Raw genomic sequence first — 22,098 nt, forward strand, 5'->3', positions numbered from 1 at the left:
ACTCCAAGTGGGTGGTGTGACATTGAGACCAATGTTCTTGTCCAATGATGATTTATTAAAATGCATTTTGAAGCACTAATAGGGAAGGTTTTTTGAATTCAAGATACTTTTAAACAATTGACTTAGTCCCAACTGATTTGAACACTGAAGATATATATATATATCTGCAGGAAAGAGAAAACACAGGGCAGCGGGCACAGGACTACCCTTTAAATCGCAAGGTAGAAATACTACTTAAGGAAGTGACTTTAAAAACATTCTTAAGCCTGGCCCAGTGCTAGCTGGAATTGCGTGGGTTATATAAACACTAGTAAAAATTTCAATGGCCAGACATCAAGTCTCTCTAAAGAGCCTCTAGAAGAAACATCCTTGTCTGTTGTAACAGCTCGCTGGACAAAGCATAGTATGCATTAGAAAGTCAGTCCTTGGTGTTTGCCTTCATTGGTACTGGGATGGCCAGCAGTTTGTCCGAGGGAAGGAAGAGAGATTGAAGACCGTCAGAATGCCTCTTATTACTTCTTTGTGCAAACAAACTCCAGTTTGGTACAAAGCGAGATAACCAACTGGCTGTTTTGTCGAGGATGTGCAGTCGCTTTGTTTAGCGGTTAACGTTCATCAAATGAGATGAACCAAGACTCGCCAGGCAAAGCTAGCAGGCCATAAATCCCCAAACATTCCCCAGACACCCAGTGGCCAGACTTCAGCTTCGAACTCAGGAGTCAAAGGTTATAATCCTTGCAAACAGAGGGAACAGCACAGGGAGTTTGTGTTTATTTTTATGTCTCTTAAAAAAAAAAATCAAGTATGGCCTTCAGGGACATTAAACTATCTTTCTCCAACTAAGGCAGAGAGTTAATCATGTTCAGGTTTTCTCTTTTTGTTTTAAGGAACGTTTGGATGCATTTGTTTTAAATAACAGGCATCTGCACGGAGGAGCACAGCGGGTCAGCGGCTCGCAGGGGAACGCGCATCTGCATGCATGGGCGGGGCTTCTCTTCAGCCAATCGTAGCTTTGCTTAGGAGGCTTTCAGGCTTAGCAGGATTACGCAATGCTCTGAGGCTTCTTAATTCCTTGTCTAGATTTCTGTAGCTTGAACAGTAAAAATGAATGTGTTTTTTGGAACAGTCAATTTTGCACTCAACCGAGTCCAATAACGAGAAGCCATCAATCCTCAAGGTAATTTTTATTATCAACATTAACAGTGTTTATGAAAATGAGTGAGTAGCCAAGGTGAAGCAGGCAACAACTCACAGTAAAATCACTAGCTTGTTGTTGGGATCTTAAGGCAGGGGAGGATTCTCCCTGGGCCCCAGAGGGGAATCAAGGGGTTTTGTTGCTGTTGTTTTGTTTTGTTTGTTTGTTTGTTTTTCTTTTCTTTTCTTTTTTTTTTTTTAGACAGGGTTTCTCTTTGTAGCCTGTGCTGTCCTAGACTCACTTTGTAGACCAAGTTGGCCTCTAACTCACAGAGATCCGCCTGCCTCTGCTGGGATTACAGGCATGAGCCACCGTACCCCCGCAAGATTCCAGTTTTTGATAGGTGATCAGCACTTAATGTGGCCTACAAGTTTATTGTGTGTGCTTTAAGAATAAAAACAACCACTGTTCTTGGGCCGGGAAGACAGGCTGGAGGATGGAGCGCTTGCCTCACAAGTGTGAGGGCCCAAGTTTAGCTCCCAGATCCTGGCAGTGTAGTAGCATGCTGTGATCCCAGGCCTGGGGAGGCCGAGACTGACTCTCCTCCTTAGATGACCTGAAATTGGTGGGCTCAGCAAGAGACTGTGGCTTCGTATATGAAGTGGAGAGTGATCAAGGAAGACACCCTACCAACATTAGTGTCAGGCTTCTGTAAGCATGTGCACACACACATACATACACTCATATGTGTATACACACACACATAAACATGCATGACACACACATACACAATCAAAAGTAAATAAATGAAATAAGTAAAACAAATCTTTATTCTAGACACTTTAAATGTAGGGGCGGCAAGGAACTAACTGGTTTTCCTATATAGTCATGAGGATGTTGGGTTTGAGGACATGGAATACTTTTCAGATAATTGTTTTAATAGGGAGTAGCTAGCTCCATGTATGGCCATGCTTACAGTGAGCTTGCAAACACGATGCCCACTCACATAGTGAACAGACCACTCCCTTGGCCAAGTCATCTTTCTAGATCCAGGTCGACTTTAACTTGAGTGAATCCTTCCCATCCTTCGTGTTGTATACACAAGCAGCTTTGAAACGCCTCTGACCATTTATTATTTGTCTTTAATTTATTTTGGCTGGTTTCATTATATTGTCAAGTGCACAAGCAGACATGGATTTGTGTAATGAGCAAAAAACAGAGAATGTCTTTCCTCTCACCTAGGAAAAACTTCTAAGAAAAAAAATTTTATTGAATCTTTGCTGTGATGCTGATTAAACCCAGGGCCTAGAGCATGCTAGGCAAATGTGCTATCACTGTGCTGGATTCCCACTTAAGAGCACTACACACCACACCACACATGCGCGCGTGAGCTCCCTCCCACATCTTTTGTTTTTCAATTTGTAGAAGAAAGCTCTTGAAGTTAGCCTTCAGTTTTGTTAGCAGTTTTAGGTGTGACTCCTGCCTTTTGAGAATATATTCATTATTACAAGCAAGGGAATCCATAAGCATTCAAATCTAGGGTTTTTGCTCTGGAAGGGTGTGGAAGCCGAGCCGGTTCGGAGAAAGTTGAACTTGTTTGCGTTGTTCATGGGTATCTTGAAGATTTGGGTGGTTGCTGGTGAGAGTGATAGTTTGGAACCATTCGTGATTTCTTACATAGATGACTTTACTTATTTTGAGAGATAGAAACAGTTTTACTACTGATTTTTACAGGCGAGGATGTGGTGAGAGGTATGGCCTTCTTTGAGTTCTGCACTGCCCCTCCTCCTTCGGACTCTTGCCCCTCTTGCCCTATGGACCTCTGTCTGGCTTTGTAACTTCAATGGTTTTACTTGGTGGAGAGAAGGTCGCAACAGTCCCTGTACACTTGGAGAGCCGCAATGGCTAATGGGTTCTCCATTGTCCCTTCACTCCAGTCTGGGGCATCTTTCAGGATCCCGATGGCCCCCTGTGTACATGGTATCAGTGAGGCCTACAGCCAAGCCGGAGGACGCTCCCTGAATCTGTGCTTTATTTGTGGCTCCGGGCTTCTGACGGTCTTCATGAGCTTAGTAGTTAATTTCCCATTCCCTGAAACTTCTCTAGAGTCTGTTTGAAGTTTTTAAACTCTCCACGTTTTGTTGGGTGATAAAGATTTGGGGCTCCTTCAAGACAAGGCAGATGCTACGATCTGAATGAGATATGTCCCCCGTAGTCTCATGTGTCTAGTGCCCAGCTGCTGGTGTTCTTTGGGAAGCATGTGGCATCTTTAGGTGGTGAAGCCTCCTAAAGGAAGAGATTGCTAGGTGTATGTGGGAGTGGGGGCTTGAAGTTGCCTGGCCCCATTTCCTGTCTGTCTCCTAATGCAACATGAGCAGCCAGCCAACACGCCTGCTCCTTCCTATCACTATGGACTGAATCCCTCTCCAACTGTGAGCCAAAGCAAGGCTTTCCTCCCTGTAAGCTAGCTCTCAACAGTCAGTCGGTCTGTGCTTTTTGGATGCCATCGCAATTATATTTGCTATGCTAATTGGTATTTTCTTTTCAACAAAGAATTATCACTACAGTTTTTCTCCCAGGTGCCACTAACAGCAAAGCACCTGAAAGCCTCAAAGCTTTGACCTTGACATTCACAGTCTATGAAACAGGAGGCTGATCAGCAATTTGGGGTTCTTAAATGATGATGAAGGCTACCTGGTAGTGTACATCACACTGGGCCAAGGTCTTTCCACTATTTTATGAATAAACATCAATGAGAAATTTTGGGTAGCCACCAAGTACTCACGCTTTAAAAAACAAAAGAAATGAGTCCTGGGGTTCACAGACAGAGAATTATGATTAAGAAAAACTCTAAGCCAGGCACAGTGGCCCATGCCTGTAATTCCAGTACTTGGGGAGGCAGAGACAGGTGGATCTCTGTGGGTTCAAGGCCAGCCTGGTCTCCAAAGTGAGTCCAGGAAAGCCAGGCCTACAAAGAGAAAACCCTGACTCAAAAACACAAAATAAAACAAAACAACAACCAAAAAACAAAACAAAGTGCTCTCTGGAAACCTGGCTGATTGACAATTTGTAGGCAGAGTTTTGCATTTGTAAGCTGGCTACGAAAAGTTGACAAGCAGGAACACACTGTTGAATTTGCAGCAGCGAGAGTAGCTGTGTTATAAGCTGAGTGTCCAAGGCTGAAAGCATCTGCAAAATGCAGAAAGTCCAGGCATCCATAAAGTCCAGTCTGGAATTTGTTCTCAGCAAACTAATGGCATGGTCTCAGGACCAGAGGGAAGCTTCAGCTTGCCAACACTGGTTTCCAAAGAGACTACCCACATACATCGGTGCTACATAGGATCGCACTGACATGCACTAAAACGGAAGTTAATTCTTCCTGCCACGACTTTGGAATACATACTTATCAACCAGAAATAATCACCAAGTGTGTATGTAAAACTCTCGTAATGGAGTTTGACAGAGTTAGGGCAGATTTTTTTAAAAGCAACATCTCAAAACTGGTCCTTTAAGCACACAGGCTAGATGCCAGCTGGACTATTTTTTATGCTTCCCTGAAGTATTTACTCTGGAGATTCATGTACCTTGTTGTATCAGTGATTTTATTTTTATGTGTAATGAGTGGGACCAGCTCTTCTGGATTGTAGCATTTCTGGTTGACATTTCCAATAGCCACTTTCACTTTAGTAATTTATAACTGCAGATTTCCTGCCTGTCTCTGGTATTTTATTCAGAAGAGAATGTGTTTCTATATTAAGGCTGATGTGGAGCACAAATGTTTCTAGGCATATGAGCTGATGGTATAATTTGCACTTGACCTTGGATCTTGCTAGTTGCTATAGAAGATGGAAAGAGGTGTTTTTTTTTTTGTTTTTTTGTTTTTTTTTTTTTTTGTCATTTGGGAAACTACCAAAAGCATTATTTTAAAAAGGAGGGTGAAGTAATTACCATTACGTTCATGTTAGAGGGCAAATTCTGTTATTTCCTCTTATTGCTTGGTTTTAGAGAACGTTATGCCCCACTGCTTTAATTAAATTCAAGTAATAGAGGAAATAGCAGTTATTAACCTCCAACACTGGTGAAAAATGTCTTGAGTTAGCATGGCTTAAACTCCAAGCCCCGGTTCTAATCTTCCCAGGCTAAGCACAGTGGGGCTTTGTGTAGTCAGCACCCATATTTATTAGGACAAAAAGGTAAAACCAAAATATAACATGAAGTTATCCTCAGGGGGATGAGATTAGATTTTAATACAAGCTGCGTTCTTATGAGCCGTGTTAAAGTTTGCACAGTATGGTAAAAGTATATCAACCCTCAGTATCACATTTGTGTGGCTGAAAGGAGCTAGTATTGATAATTCGAATCCCTTTGCTGAAAAGCTCTTAAGATTTAATATATAAAAACAGGACTTCTAAGCTCAACTGTTTTCAAACTCGGTTATTTTAGAAATGTGTTTCTTTTCTGTATGTGCCTGCATCTACATGAGTAGTTTTCTGAAGTGATTAGTATTATTTATACATCCCCTGGCCTTCAAGTTCCACAATTACTATACTTGGTTCTATTGGCAAATTTATTCTGAATCCACAAGAAGTCAGATAATTTTTTAGAAATGTAGAAATGCATTTATTAAGTAAAATTGTTAGCAGAGTAATTTATTACAGGAACTTTTTTTTGACGAAGAGTTTAACACCGTGGTCTATTGATTAGACAGATTAACCCTAGATGTACTTATAATTTTATTAATATTTTGCCTGAATGTAACATTAGCAAACTATGTGTACTAAGAAGTGCAAACACACACACACACACACACACGTAATTTAAAGGTCTATTAGATTGTTTCATCTTTAAAATAGATCTAAAGTGAATTATTGACTTTCTTTAAGTTACTTTGTCTTTTGTGGAACAAAATATACCATTTAATTATAAGTATATTGTTTCCAATAGCTGTGTATTTGGCATAATTTAAAAAATAAGGATGTATGAAGAAACACCCATTGAACTTACTGTTTTTAGTTCAAATAAACAATTAGCAAATTCAGAAAAAATATTAATGAGAGAATGTTGTATTTTCTGCATCTATTCAAAGGGTTATTCTTGGAACAAGAAGAGGTTCAATGTGAGTTTGGTGAAGCCATCTACGTGGCAGTGTTCTGTAAGTACCCGAACGTTAAATATTCTAATAACGGTGCAAACACTTACATACCACGGTATTTCTAGGTACATGTCTGGTAGAAAATAATGAAGGTTAGTACTCAACTCACGTGAGCAGTGTTGGCAGGGCTTAGCAACGGATTCGCTTTTTAAATTAACCACTTCAATGGTTAATGGAGGATTTCTAAGCCAATAAATAGCCCTTCTGCGTTAGTGACTGCAGGCTCAGCTAGCATCCCAAACAAGCTAGCTGTGAATGAGCTGGTCTCCCCCCACCCATGAGGAAACTTCCCTTATTCCCAGCGCATTATGGGACGCCGTATTTTCCCACTTAGGGCAGCTTTTGTGCGAGGAGCATGTGGCTGTTTAAAGGTCCCAGCGGGACACTCTGGGACCTCAAAAAAGGGAAAAATGATTTGGAACGATTTTCTTTGGTTCAAGGGCACCCGAAGCGGCCTGCAGCTGGCCGGCTGCAATTCTGTTCTGCGTCAGGAGCCCCTTCCTGAGGCAGCCCTCAGGAAGCTCCGGGCTGCTGGCCGGCTCCTCCTGCTCCCAGCCTTTGATCAGCCATCCCCTTGCAAGCTGCTTAAAAATAACAGCTGCTGAGAGAAGCCAGGTCTCAGGGAGAGGAAAAGGCCCTTCCTTTCCTTTTGCAACTCTGTTGTCTTGCGCTTGCTTATGGGAACACAGGTTGTCGGCTCCTAAGAGTGTTCAGGAAGCAGTGTCCTTAGAAGTGGGGACTGTTGAGGCGAGTGAGGTGAGTTTGAACCCACCACTGCTTCCATGCTCATCTTTTCAGGAAGTTCCAGTTTTGAGAGAAGCCGGAACAATCTTTTCGAGCGCAGCCCATTCAACCCTGACTTCTTCCACCTAAGGGCCAAACCTCTCCCAAATCTTTAAACCTCCCAGGACGGCTCCTAAGCCAAAGACACAACTAGAAAAAAAAACAAAACACAAAACAAAACAAAACAACAACAACAAACCAAAGCAACCAAACCCTATCACAGCAACAACAAAACAGTGACAATGCTTCTTGTTAATAAGCCTAATACAATAAGATGAACATGTAATTAAATGTTGACTAAGCAATGCTAATTAGTAAGATAAAGCTAGAATAAAAAAATTTTCATTTATCAGTGCTTTCTAAAAATTTGTTTGTTGACTAAAAACAAAAATGGAAACATTTGCTCCATTATTTTTTGGGTGACGAGGTCTCTGTAGATAGCCCACCCTGGCCGGGAGTTTCTGATCCAGTCCTGTAGTTCTGCGACACCCAACTTACACAGTTATTGTTACTGCTGCAGTTGAACTCCTTCTAGAATTCTGAGTGACATGATTTCGAGGCAGGATTTAATGACCTCGATTATTGTGTTTTAAGCAGCAAAGCGAATACACCAGAAACCTGGACATCAACAATGTGACTGGGCTTGAAATATAATCTGGAAGGTAAAAATTAGTCACTTTGGCTGCAGCGTGGTCACACAGGGCTAGCAATAATGCCACGTGTAGATGGCCCCTCCCTGGGGGCTTGGAAGCTTTCTCTGTGGTAGGCAGGGTTATTGTTTGTTAAGGCACGTGTGCAGGGCTGACTTCTCTGGTTCAGGTTGTGGTAATGCCCCCAGGGAGGTTCGAGGCCGCTTTGCTATGGTACCGGGTTTCTTACTGAGGCTTTTGATGACCTGCGTTGATCCAGAGACGAACAAGTCCAAGGAAGAACCACGAGATGCACCCGGAGAAAAGAGGGTGAGATGGGGCTCAAGATGGGTCAGCTTGCATGGACTTCAGGGTGGATGGTGGTTTGAGGGTTGCAAGCTGCAAATGTCCAGGTGCTTGTGAAGGACTGGGGTCACTGAAAGAAGTGGGGGGGGGGTGGTTAGCTGAGCGTAGCGTTACGGAACTAATCAGGACCAGAGGCAAGGAGCTGCAGGCTTCCACCTGGACACGGCTTCCACCTGGACTTGTAAGATGTATCTCCATCCTAGAGCAACTGTGCCCGATGCAGGATTGGCTCACCCACGCTTTCAGAACTCCTCTTTGCCTGACTTTTAGAGACAAGCCTCTCAAACGTGGATCTGTCTAGCTGTTCTCGTGACTGCTTTCAACGCCACCAAAGTGTGACAGCTCACCCTGCAGCAGACTCCAGGTCTCCCTCAAATCTATAGGCCACAGTTCTTGTCACATGAAACACACACCTACCCCTGACTGGTGGGGAGAGACCTGTCCTTTTTGACAGGCCTCACCACTGAATCCAGCCTGGAGGCCGCTGAGCTTGGGTACTATTTGCTGCTCAGAGAATGCTGGCCCTGCAGTGTAGACATCCCAGGTGATGTGGCTTTGTCCTGAGATGGGTGGTCCAAGTTCTCTGTTCATGTCTGGAAACCAGGTTGTTCCTGACCCATGCATGAGCCACAGCAGAGTAACTTGGTCATAGTTTGTAATGTTTGGGGGGGGGGCTATGGGACTCCTTTGGCATATACCCAAAGCATGCTCCATCCTACCCCAGAGACTGTTGCTCAAACATGTTCACTGCTGCTCTATTCGTAAACAGCCCAGAATTAGAAACAGCCAAATGGCCCTAAACAAATGAATGGGTAAAGAAAATGTAGTACATTATGTGTAGTATTCAACCATTGAAAAATGAAAATTGCAGGTAAATGGAAGGAACTAGAAAAAACCTATCCTGAGTGAGTTAACTCAGACTCAGAAGAAAAATATAATACGTATTCACTTATATGTGGGTATTAGCCATTAAATCAATGAGAACCACAGAACTTGGGTACAGAGTAAGGGTGGACAGATAGCTTTCTCTGGGGAAAGAGAATAAATAGTTATGAATGGATAGGAGGGCCTGGAATTGGAGGATCAAGTGGAGAGGAAGAGGGAAGAGGAAGACAAGGGAGGGAATATGGGGAGAGATTTAAATTAAGCTCCATTTGAGAGATAGTATAAAAACTCAATACAGTAGAAGCTTCTTAAATATATGCATATATGAAGGCAATAAAAATGAAATCAGAGCCTGGTATGGTGGTGCAAGCCTTTAATCCCAGCACTTGGGAGGCAGAGGCAGGCAGATCGATGTGAGTTCGCAGCCAGCCTGGTCTACAAAGCGAGTCCAGGACAGGACAGCCAAGGCTACACAGAGAAACTCTGTCTTGAAAAAAAAAAAGAAAGAAAGAAAGAAAGAAAAAGAAATCAGTAAGTGGAGAGACAGAGTCCCAGTTGGACATAACTTGTTATCAAATGAAGTTTCCAGTACTAGGATAGTTAACATCTAATTAAACTGTTGACAAAAGAAGTCCTACGGGAACCCCCAAACGACCCAGGCTATTGCTAAGGGTATAGATTCGTCTCCACAAACTGACACCAAGGTCCTATTGTTGAACAAAACACCTCCACAAGTCATTGAACATGGAGAAGTTGAGCCGGAGTCTCCCTCCATCCCTCGCCTCTACAGGGTAGCGTTCTTGGTACCAGAAGGTACTCTGCGTATCACCAAAGGAAAAACAAACACCAAGCCTGCCACAAAACCTTCATCTACAACATTGTCCTGCCTTCAAGATACACTAGTACGATGGAGACACAATGCTTGTGAGAATAACTGAACAATATCTTATTTGACTTAAGGCCTACTTCATGAGATGGCACTCCTACCTGATGCTGCCTGGGTGACCAGGGTGACCTGGGACTAGATCACCCAGGGACCTAAGGCAAATCATATGCAACTGCTCTACTAAAGGGACACAGCAATACAATGACTCCTAATGGCATTCTGCCATACTCATAGAGCAGTGCTTTGTTCAGCCATCACCAGAGAAGCTTCCTCCTGTAGCAGATGAAAACCAATACAGAGACATACAGTCACACATTACACACCGAGAGACTTTGGAACACACAGCTCTAAGTGGGATGTTGCCATCAAATCTCTCCCCTTGAAGGTCAGGGAATGCCACAGAAGGGGAAGCAGAAAGAATGTATCAGTCAGAGGAAATGGATGACACCGAAAAAAAGCCCACTAAATGAACAAGACTGATGCACATTTGGACTCACAGAGACTGAGAGCCTGCACAGGTCTACACCAGATGGGATCCTAGAGCTGAAACCCAGAAGCAATCCCCAACTGATAACCACTTGCCTTGCAAATGGATATATAGTGCTCTCCAAGGGAGTCCTACCAGGGAAACAAACTACTCTCAAGGATATTTTGCATTTCCATCAGTAGATGGCCAACAGGAGTGAACTCAAGGGCATCTTTGGAGGTTCCTTGTTTCATAATGTTGTGTCAGGGTTTTTTCTTTCTTACAGTTTTAGCTTTTTATTTTTCTTTCTTTCATCTGTTCTCTCTTCTTTCTCTCTCTCTCTCTTCTCTCTCTCTGTATCTCTCTGTCTCTCTATCTCTTCTCTCTCTGTCTCTGTCTCCCCCTTCTCCCCTGCTCTCCCCTCACAGATCCTGTTTCCGCATATTATAGATTTCTTGTACCTTGGGCTCTTTTCTTTGTGTTTGTTTTGTTCTAGTTCAATGTGTTAGTCTTTCTTTTATCTTATGACATATTTTATTTTATTATTATCCCTTAGAAGCCTGTTCTTTTCTAATGAGAGATAGAGAGGAGGTGGATCCAGATGGCAGGGGAGGTGAAGAAAAACTAAGAGGAATAGAGGGAGGGGGAACTGTAATCAGGATACACTATGTGAGAACAAAAATCTATTTTTAACAAAAGAAAAAAACAAACAAATCAAAAATAAAATAACTAATTTTTTTTCCACTAAACTAGAAAAAAGCAAATCAAACCAAAACAAGTACCTGTAGCTGAAATGGACTAGCAGTTTCCTTCACCTGTTGCATCTGGTGAGGTCACAGCTGAGCCTCGCAGGTTACCTGAGTTTTGCTTGACTGAGTGACAGTTTCCTGCTTCCTTCTTTCCCCTCTCCCCTTCCCTTTCCCTATTTCTCTTTTCTCTGCTTCTCTTCTCAGTTTCCTTCCTCATTCTCTTCCCATCCCTCCTCCCTCCACTCTCCTCTTTCCTCCTATCTCCTTTTCTTTGTCTTTGTACCAGGACTGGGGTTCATACCCAGGCCTTTGCCACACTCTGTGACTTCTCTACAACTGAACTGTTGTGGGTTACACACACACACACACACACACACACACACACACACACACACACTCACACATACACACCTACTCCTGTAAGTGGGGAAAGGTTGACTGGTAGTGTCTATTCATGCAATGTCTTCTGAGCAGGTAAAGCCATTAAATGGGCGCCATCTGACTTGGTGGATAGGGTCTCACCTGCTGCCTTCCCTGGGCTCTGCTCTTGCCCAGTGGCTCCATGCAGCCACATTAGTGGCTCTGGTGTATTTTTTCAATTTAACACAAACTAAAGACATGGAGAAAAGGGAGCATCAGTTGAGGACTCGCCTCCCTTAGATTGGCCTGTGGGTGTGTCTGTGGAACATTTTCTTGATTAATAATTCTCTATTACTATTACCATGGTAAAGACTATGACCGAAACTCAACTTGAGGAGGAAAGTGTTTATTTGGCTTACGTATTCTAAGACATAGCTCACAATTCCAAAGTCCTCCCCCAAATAACATGGTCAGGTCTGTCATAGCAATTTCCCTCTATCCTGGTACCAACTTTTCTCTTAGTTAAGGTTACTATTGTGCTGCAGCACCATGACCAAAAGCAAATTAGGGAGAAAAGGGGTTTCTTTGGTTTACATATCCTAAGTCACAGTTTAAAGAGGGAATCCAGCCAAGCCAGGAACACAAGCCGGGTGCGAACCTGGAGGCAAGAGCTGATGCAGAGGCCATAGAGGGGTGCTGTTTACTGCTTTGCTCCTCAGCCTATTTTCATATAGAGTCCAGGACCACCAGCCTCCTGACAACGAGCTGGGCCTTCCCTCATAAGGACTAATCGAGAAAATGCTCTGCAGGTTTGCCTACAGCCCGATCTTACGGAGACAGTCTCTCAATTAAGGTTCTCTCCTTTCAGATGACTTTAGCTGTGGCAAGTTGATGGATGACTCGCCAGAGGATGGTTGATGTAGGAGACCCCTGCACACTGTGTGCTGAGCCACGCCGCTCTGTGAAAAAAAGGGGGTGGGGCGGGACAGCTGAGCAAGCCAGTAAGCAGCACTCCTTCATGGTCTCTGCCTCAGTTCCTGCCTCCAAGTTCCCACTAGAGTGTCTATCCCTGGCTCTCTCTTGTCAGCAATGGGCTGTGTAGTCTCTTAGCCAGATAAGTCCTTTTCTTCCCAAGGTGCTTTTGGCCGAGGTGCTTATCACAGTTACAGAAAAGCAAACTTGGACACTGTCCATGACTACTGCCTGTTTCCTGGCCCGTAGGAAGTTTGCTTGTAGTTTTGAAAGCACCCTGTGATACATCAGGGGTTGCTGTCATTCTAGAAGTTTATCTCTTCACAAAAGAGTATAGAGTGACTTAAGTAATAGTTCCCCGTGACTTTTCATCCTCTACAATCAGTGGCCAGATGACGTCCTCTCATTTTCCTATGTTCGTAGCTATGCTCTGGAAGCCACCTCTGCTTTGTGATGGTGGCTATGCTGCCCTCAGTGCAATAGATCCAAGTATTGTTACTGCATTTTAAATTTTTGTTGTTCTACTTTGTTTTTCTAATTTTTAGACACGGCCTCATAAGGTCTCTCCCGCCACCCTTCGATTTATGATCCTGCTGCCTCAGCCTCCTGAGCAGCTGAGTGACAGGCCTACCTACCAAGCTCGGTCTTTCTGTGATTGCTGTTCTATCCTTCCCTGCCTGTGGGGCTGAATAAATTTCTGGGCATGTTGTGAAATATGCAGTAGCATAGCAGCTTCTTTAAATAAACCTTGCCGTGGTGGGAGAGTCCAATAAGCACTGGCTGTATGGAACAGCTGTGGGGCTCTGGGAAGGCATCTGCTGGTCAGGTGGATTTGGAGAAACCTTACGTGAACTCGAGGTGGTGCGTGGAGGCCATGGTAAGATTGCCTGGTCATCACTGGAGGGCCCCAAGGCCACTGGTTTGAGGAGGTCCCTGCAAAGAACTGGGTCCCTTTAGTGGCACAGGCCTACAGCTTCCTCCTGAAGGACTTGTGGGCAGACTTCCTTATTAGGACAGCGCAGAGTGGTGCACGTGGCTTCTTAACTCACGTGTTTCCTGAAGGCCGTTCCTCCCCAAAGGTTCCTTATGTTATGAACAGCGATGTCTAGGCCAAGTGGAGCAGAGTGAAAGCCATGGCCGAGCCTGTGGTGGCCCCGCAGCGGCCTCTCTGTATGCACTGAGCTTCTGGGATTGTCGGTTCTCCCAGTGGACATCCCCAACCCACTGTGTTCCTGTCTCTGTCCTTTCTGTGTTTTGCTTCTGAGCCACCATAGGAAAGGTTTCAGCCTACAGAGAGCTGTAGCAGTTTCCAGGCGACAACAAAACCACCAAGTTCTGGCCCTGCTGTTGAAGACAAGTGTGGAAGCTTTTACCACAAGCATGGGGACCAGAGCCCTATCCCCAGCCCCCATAGAAATGGCAGGCAGTCAGAGTCTGTGACCCAGCACTGGGGAGGTTTCCCAGCTCACTGGTCAGTCAGACTAGCACCATCAGTCAGTGATGCTGCATCAAAAAACAGACAAAACAAAACAAAAAACCAAGGTGGTGAGTGATTGAGGAAGACACCAGATACCAACCTTTGATCTCTCTCTCACTTGTTTGGGGAGGAGCATTGTCTTCAGGGTGTTGAAAGAATCAGTTGGCTTATGGTGATGAAAACAGTTGTGTGACGCGAACAGACAAGAGACTTGGATAGGGTGCAAGAACACTGTTTGGAAAAAATGACAGAAGCTTGGATATTGACCCTGGGTGGAAAACAACTGAGTTCAAGGTCCAGAGATGGGGCCACCTTGGCATGAAGCAGTGTAAATCACAGGGATGGGACAGGCTGGGATGATCTGGTGTTTGACCCATAGGAAAGGACTGTGGCGGCTTCACCAGACATGCTCTAGTCAGATGCACATAACCCACTTCTTCCACGTAGACCTGCAGCAACCGAAGCCTTCAATTTTCCAAGTTCAGTTCCCCAAGGAGCCTAGATGCTCGCTTCGAGGGCTTCACACTGTCCAGCTACAGCAGCACAGATGCACCTTCTTCCTTCTCCTGGCTTCTGCAAAGGCTGTGCTGGCTGTTTACATGTTCAGAAGTGCCTTCACCGCTGTGGGGAACGATCATTCTAAGACCCCCGAGCTCATAATAAGAGCTACTCCATCCTGGCTAAAAGCTAGCTTTACCAGTAAGACTACTGGTAAAATCAGATAAAGGCCAGCTGCCTGCAAGCAGCAGTTCCGGGAACTTTTTTTTGACTAACCAGATCTTTTACAACTTCCCTCTCTCTGGAATTTCTCCCCCTTCTGTGGTTATAGCAGCTGTAAAGGTAGATACCTGCTGGGGCATTCTAGAGTTAGGTATCCATAGAAACCTCACTTACACAAAGACCCTTGCCCCAGCAACCCCATAAAAGCTCTGTGAGGATTTTCAATAAACGAGTCTTGATCAGAAATTTCCAGACTTGACTTCATTTCTCTCTCCCCTCCTTGTCCACCTTCCCCTCCGTATCTAGGGTCTCCCGTTGACTCTCCCGAGGGTTGGGACACACCGCTGCCATGGCAAGCCACAGGTGATGCACTGAAACACCGCAAGACCACCTAGAGCTTGTTTTTGACTGCTTTAATCCACTGAGGACACTCTGCCCACTCTGACTCCAAACCCACACAGCTGCAGAAGGTGACTCCAGGATGCATTTCGTCACCCAGTTGGCAACAGCTCTTATTTATTTTCATTGCTGGCTGCTGTTGCCTTGATTTGGGTTTTCCCCAAAGGTCCATGTGTTCAACATTTGTCTCTCTGGCCATTAGTGCTATTGAGGGATGGTAGAAATTTTAGGTCAAGGAGCTTAGCAAGAGTTTCAAAACATTGGGGTGTGGTAATAATGTTAGTGTGTGACACTGTCCCCGAGGAGATGTAAACAAATATCTACTCATCCCAGCTAGGGAACCAACAGTAGACCCTAGTAACCACACCACCAAAGTCCAACTCGGTGCTACCGGAGGCCAGGGGAGGCCTACTTGCCAAAGTATGGAGGGCTCAAAGATCTCTGTGTCACTAAAAGCTAGAACATGGGAGCTCTCTGCTTAACTTGCAGGCAGCTCTGCAGATAGGAGGATGTCCTCTCCTCGGCAGCCCTTGAGGCTGACCTTGCTGTGTGGAGGGAAGGGCCTGTGACTCTGCTAGGCTTGAGGTGCTCTTGAGTTGTTTATTTCTGGAGTCTTAGTGAGCTGAGCCGTCTGGGAGTCTCAGCCCTGCCCTCCAGGATGGGGAGCTCCCATTTGGAGATGGAAGTGGTTACCAAAAAAATCCCTCAGAAGGCAGTAGGGGACCCTGGTAGCCTGTCTTTGCTTCCCTATCCACTGCTACAAAATGAACAACTTGCTCTCTCTGGCCGCCAGCCATGATGCCCTGCCTTCCCATAGTACCTAAAGCCACAAGGTTGCTCGTAGATAGACTGGTGAGCCCACAAGCCTGGACCAAACCCTCTGAACTCTCTTGGATACTTGGAAAGCAGTCTGAGACAGCAGCCATGCCTCTTATAGTGTCTGTTGAGAAATTCTAATATGTGCATTCTGAAACTTCAAATTCTCATCTTATATCTTTGATTCACTCTGCAACTATTGCTAATCTCTCTCTCTCTCTCTCTCTCTCTCTCTCTCTCTCTCTCTCTCTCTCTCTCTCTCTCCCTCCATCCTCCCTTTCCCACCCCTCTCTCAACTCCCTGGTTGTCCATAGCCAGGTTTCTTGGAACATCCTTACTGATGGCTCTTTCTTTCTTTCTTTTTTCTTTTCTTTTTTTTTTTTTTAATATCACAACAATTCAACGAAATGCAGCCATCTCTGGGTAAGAGTGGGGAGATGCTGTAGATGCACTGAACCTCAGTCCTTGTAGCATGTAGTCTCCAAGTGTGGTCCCCTCCCTAGTCTGATAATGCAAGCTTCATGCAGTAAGTGTGTCCTTTGGGACAGTTCCCCATCATCTGCCCAGGGATTGGCATGGTATCATAGAAGACCACCGAATGCCATGTGAGAACCACCACAAGCACTGAATAGGAATAAAGAGAAGTCAATAGTTTTGTGTATCTTTCTTGCAAATAAAGGAAAATATGGTTTAAATAAAGTTTTCATTGTTTTGTGATCTCTGGATTATCCCTAACTCAAGCCCACAACACTGTCCCTCTTTCTCTGGCTGGATAATTCTGTTGGATTACTCTGTTCTGCCCTGAAAATTAGCAAACATTTTCCAACATTACTTTTGGTAATAAAAAGAAAAATGATTGATTAGGTATGCTTATTGTTCTTTCTTTCTTTTTTGTACTCTTTGATGCCAAGCGAAGGAATGGGCTGGCAATTAACTATAACATGTAACAATACCGGACAAATGTAGATGATTGAGCAAGGCCACTTCTGGGCATGGGCCTGAGAGGTGTGGAAGTGGACACTCACAGGACCACTTCTCAGCCGGATCACTTAAAAGCCATTGCTGATATAAACCTGCTGTTCATAAGGTGAAGACAGTCCTGTGGGTGGAGCAATGGCAGCACACTATGAATGGCCTCGGTGCCTTGGAACTGTGAGTGTAGGACACAATTTTAAGATGGCAAATTTACTTGATATGTATTTATCCCAATGAGGCAAATCTTTAGGACTGGGGAGAAAGCTTAGTCTCAAACATAGATGATGGGCATGGGGCCATTTGTGATCTTAGTGCCAGAAGTTGGAGACAAGATCCTTGGGGCTTGCTGCACAGCCGGCATGGCCTACTTGGCGAGAGAGCACAGAACACAGCAGATGAGGAGCACTCAAGGTTGACCTCTGACCTCCATATGTACAGAAGCTCATGTGAACAATTGCACACATCACAGTAAGTATGAAACCACTTTAAGTTGTATCTCTAATGTGAAATTAGTCACAAGTTCCCTTCCGTGGGTTGAACACTGAGCAGTCCCTCTCACCTACAGTATTTCTCACTAATATTGTCCTGACTCCGGAAGCTTGGGGATAGATGCCCAGAGCAGCCAGGAGCCTTTCTTGGAGTTATTTGAAGATCCCAATCCTCTTCTGTGTCTTCTCTGTTTTACCTCAGGCCTTGCCTCCTGTAGGTTGTTTGGTTTCAGGCATCCCTAGGTCTCTACCTGCTGCAGGGCGTGGCTAGCATGCCCCACCCTCTATCCTGAATTCCCCCGCCCAGGGGCGGGCTTCTCCTCTCCCAGAGGCCCTTCACTATATAACCCAGGCATTTTGGTGACCCCCCTTCTCTCTCCACGCTCTCCACCTTGCCTTCTCTCGCTCCTCCCTCTGCGCACGCTCCCCCTGCGCCCCCTTCCTCTCCCTGTATGGTGTCTGAAAGCCGCTTCCAGTAAACCTATATTTATGTAACTTCGTCTTGCAGTTGGCCCATTCCGTCATTTCAATCATAGGTGACCGGCTCATGTGTGTACATACACTCATATTTACATCATGGTAGAGAATATGCGTTATTCTTTATCCGTTCCATGATTACCGTGTTAGTTGCCGTACATACAGATGAGTCTGGCCACGTAGTGAGCACTGCAGAATCGTCTACAAAGCCTGTGGCATGGAGCGATTCCCATTGCCAAGTGCACCTAGAAGAGTTTCCCTGACACACCTGGTCCCTGACTCACGGAGCAGGGGACAGGCTCACTGCTTCTGCCCTGGGCTTCATGATCACACCCTAGCATTTTTGGTGCAGAGTGAATCCAACTCCCCAGCAAAGCTTAAGACCCAGGCTGCCCGTCCTCCCAGGTTGAATGAAGAGGTTAGGGTGAGTTATTTGAAAGAGTCTTGTAGAACCTTTATAATGTTTTCTTCTCTGGATGAGGTGTTCACTGTGTCCAAAGAGTACCCTACCTGATTGAGGCAGATTCTCGTCCTGTGGTGGGTAGAACTGCCCCAGCCTTGCTGGACCTTGCTTCCTAAGTCCTGGCACAGAGCAGGCAGAGGAGAAGCCTCCTACCCAGGAGCACAGGTATGCTGAGTGTGGGCCCAGGGGGCCTCCAGTTGGGGTGCAGTGTCTTGTAGGGTGAGGAAGGGAGCAGACATCTCCAGCTGCCATCAATCAGCTCAGAGCCTGGCTGGAGCCGTAGTGGGTGGATTCCTCTCTGTAGGGTGGAAACGCAAGGAGACAGAGACAAATGCTCTCTGGCCTCACGGTTCCCCACTCTGCCCTTTCACAGTCCTTAACATGCATGCTCAAATTGATTTAGCCCCTTTCCCCTCAACTCAACCGTCTATTTTCCTCGCCGACTGACAGTTTTATGTGTGGCTGCTCTGCCAGTAGCTATAGTGTTTCAGAAACATTGACTTCCAGACTTAAAGGATGAGTGAGGAGGGGGGCGGAGAGGAAGGGGGGTTTGAGCTTGACTCATTTTAATTCCTTTTTTTATGGGGTGCAAAACATGCCCATCACGGCAGCAACTTTTCCCCTCCCCCTTGTTTTTCTTCTTTCTTCCTTTTCTGTGTCAATGATTTCCATGAAAAGGTTTGGATAAAGCCTCACACTTGAAAAGCACATCTGCCAGGTGATGTCAACGCCTGGCCTGCTCCGTTTCCTGTTGGGTGGTGAGCATGCCGTTCTCTCATGGCACTGGAATGTTGATTTGGTCCAGGGGCGAAGGCCAAACACAGGTAGGGTCAAGCTGGAGAAGCAGGATGGGGGTGCTTTCTGTCCTCAGTTCAGCTTTTGAGAGTGGGGGGCTGGGAAGTTTCTAGAACAGTTTATTGTCTGTTCTGCAGTGTAAACTCAGAGGAGGTGGAGAGGGCAGGAAGTAAAAACTGGATTGTCAACAGTCCCTTGTCAGCTGCCTGCTCTGCACGCAGACATGCCAGACCTTGGGTGGACTTTGCCTGGGACAAGCTGGGACCCAGGTCTGACCCTTACCCTGACATTTTTTGGAACTGGATAAAAGCACCTTCTCGGAATGTGTGAGAATATTTCTGGCATCGAAGGTCGAAGGCTGAGCCTCGGAGTTAAAATAAATATTCAGGGTAAGGAAGGAAACAGCGAGGTTAAGGGTTTGATCAGATAGGGGCCCTGAGCTTGCAGCGGCATTCACCTCCCTCCTTGCAGTCTCTCTGGTGTCATGTGCTCAGCAGCCAGCACACAGCTTGTCCTTCCTGCCCCTGTGGGGAAAGGCTGCAGGGAGGCCATTGATTGATGGCAGACAAATAAAGATAAAACAAACAGAATCAGGTAGTTTGAAGTGTGGACCTGGCCCCAAGTATTTTTGGGTTATTCTCTGAGATGGGTATTTAGTTATTTGCAGTGTCTTACCTCCTACAGTAGTGGGATGACAATTCGGGAAGAGACAGAAGTCTTAGGATAGGGTTTTTTTTTTTGCCTTTTTATATGAAATAGCATCTGGGGAGAAGGACTGCAAGACAGACACATACTTATCTATGCACACAAAAACAAAGTTTTCATTGATCTTGCACAGTTAACTTTATACATCAAAGCTTTAAGGTACCACCAGGGTGACCTTATTGCTGGATGCTTTCTGGGTTTCTAAAAGCTGCTGGGAGCTGCCCTGCTAGGCACTGAGATGATTTTGGGGTCATCTTCACGTTATCAGGACCCATGGGGCCGTCCTTGTCTCCTTCAAGTTCTCAGGGTCTTCACGGTTGAATGTTCCTAATCAGACACTGCTCTGAAATACCCAGTTCCTCTGGAGCCGAGCACGGGATGCCCCTGGGGAAGTGAAGCATGCAGTTGCTGAAGCCAGACAGTTAGTCTCCACTGAGGAGCATGGATGGCTGGGAAAGCCTCCCCGCTGGCCTCTGTCTTCTTCATCTTGGCATGGAAGGTGCACTGTGGCCTGCTTGCTGCTAGGGTGTGGGCAGAGGCTGTCTGGCAAGGTCAAGGGTGGCTTGGGAGGTTTCTGTGATGCTTTCTGCAGCCATGGGGCTGTCTTTGACAAGGTCCCGTGAAAACATCGTTAAAAAAGACAACTCTTGCTCAGCTTGAAGATCTAACAGGTGACAAGACCATTGAAGGGGAACCTTTCCTCTGGTGGTGAACTTTAAAAGTAACACAGATCTCTGTTTAAAGGCCCTGAGAACATATATACACACACAACACTCAATCCCTGAAAAGCCCACCCTTATTTTCCAGGGTGTCAGAACGCTAGGAAAATGGGAGATTTACAACAGCCTTTGTCCTGAATGCAAGCTTGGGCTCTACAGTAGTTTTCTCTTACCTATGCCTTCGCTTCCTGAGGTTTTATTCAGGAAGTCAGCTGTGGTCTGCATATGTGGGACGGGGAAAAAACCCATCATGTATAGGTTACACGTCATTGTAAGTAGTATGATGACGTTTGTGACAGGATATAAATCATCTCTTCATGGGGTCCATCTGGCAGGTTCACCCAGCCCACAAATCACTCACTGTTGGAGATCATATCCAGAGCCATTGAGTCTCAGAGCTTGTGTCTGAGTGGCCTTAGGGACATTGTGGATAACTTCAGCATAGCCCATCCTTACAACTGCTTGGTTTTTTATTACAGCAGCTGTTCCGGTTTCATTTTCATTTTATTCCTTGTTGCTGTGATGAAACACTTTGACCAAAAGCAGTGCCGGAAAGGATTTATTTCTTCTAACAGGTCTTAGTCCATACTGAGAAATGTTAGGGCAGAAACTGAAGCAGAAGCAGAAGCTAGCCGCATAAAGGAATGCTGCTCGCCAGCTGGCTCCGTCTCTTGCTGGCAGACTTATGCTCAACGAGCTTTCTTATACATCCCAGGCCCTCTTGCCTAGGGAATGGTGCTGCCCACAGTGAGCGTGCCCTTCCTTCATCAATGAATAATCAAGGCAGTTGCCTATAGGCATGTCTGTAGGCCAGGCGGATCTAGGCGGCTCCTCAGTTAAGGCTTCTCCTCTTAAATGGCTCTAGGCTCTGTTAACAGTTAAATCTAACTAGGATAGCTATGGTCACCAATGTCTTACTGTGGCTGGCTTATAAATTAAATGTAGTTAGAGGGATCTACAAGAAGGATGGAGTATATGTGAGGGCTCAGTGCTACCAACAGACCCAAGTTCGGCCATTGCCTGGGAATCTGGAAGCATTTCCCGCAGGGTCACAGGGAACTACTGTGTGTTACGAAGCATTAGAACCTGCCTCCTGAGAACCACCGAACAGCCTGCTTAGAACTGAGAATTCTCCATTAAATTGGAACAAGTGTTTGGCACGCTATTTGCTTGCATAACTAATTCTTCATTGGCCCTTAGACTTTTTTTTTTTTTGGTGTGTGTGTGCAAATCATTTCTCTAACAAAAGGAAGCCAGTAAAAATGTAGGGTTTTTTTTTTCCTATTTGAGGCATGGAAGGGAGCCTCTCTGGTCAGATTTACCTGTGGTGGAATGGCTGTCTGCATCATCTGCCTTTTAATCCTGCCTGGCAGTTAGCGGTCCATACGGGTTTCTGATAATGTTTTTGCGATAGTTCATGGTGCATGGAGCAGAGTACAACAGATATGATATGAAGAGTTTAAATTGCGTCTCTAGGACAGCTAGTGTAGGCTTATGCCTTTGTAACCCAGTAAAAGCATGAACATTCTTTATTTTTTCAGTCTAGAAGACTTGATATACAGATTGGACAGATACATTTTTAGCATAATGAGAAGCACCTTTAAGTCTATATTCAGAATATAATCAAAGGGAAATTAAAATTGTGAGCTTGGGACTGATTAATAAGCAGTCAGTGCTGCAG

The 22,098-nt window shown here is 45.3% G+C and overlaps 1 protein-coding gene across 1 annotated transcript in view; it reads left to right on the plus strand.

Moving 5' to 3' along the window:
• The first annotated feature begins 1,081 nt into the window (after positions 1 to 1,081).
• LOC311590400 (uncharacterized protein) overlaps positions 1,082 to 22,098 on the plus strand; it is a 73,032-nt gene continuing 52,015 nt past the window's right edge. Inside the window, exons 1-2 of the mRNA XM_084769339.1 lie at positions 1,082 to 1,177; positions 6,222 to 6,287. The gene's annotated coding sequence lies outside the window, so the exon portion shown is untranslated. The remainder of the gene's footprint in view (positions 1,178 to 6,221; positions 6,288 to 22,098) is intronic.

This window comes from Acomys minous, assembly GCF_964271855.1.
Source record: "Acomys minous genome assembly, chromosome: 19".
Taxonomy (NCBI): Eukaryota; Metazoa; Chordata; class Mammalia; order Rodentia; family Muridae; genus Acomys; species Acomys minous.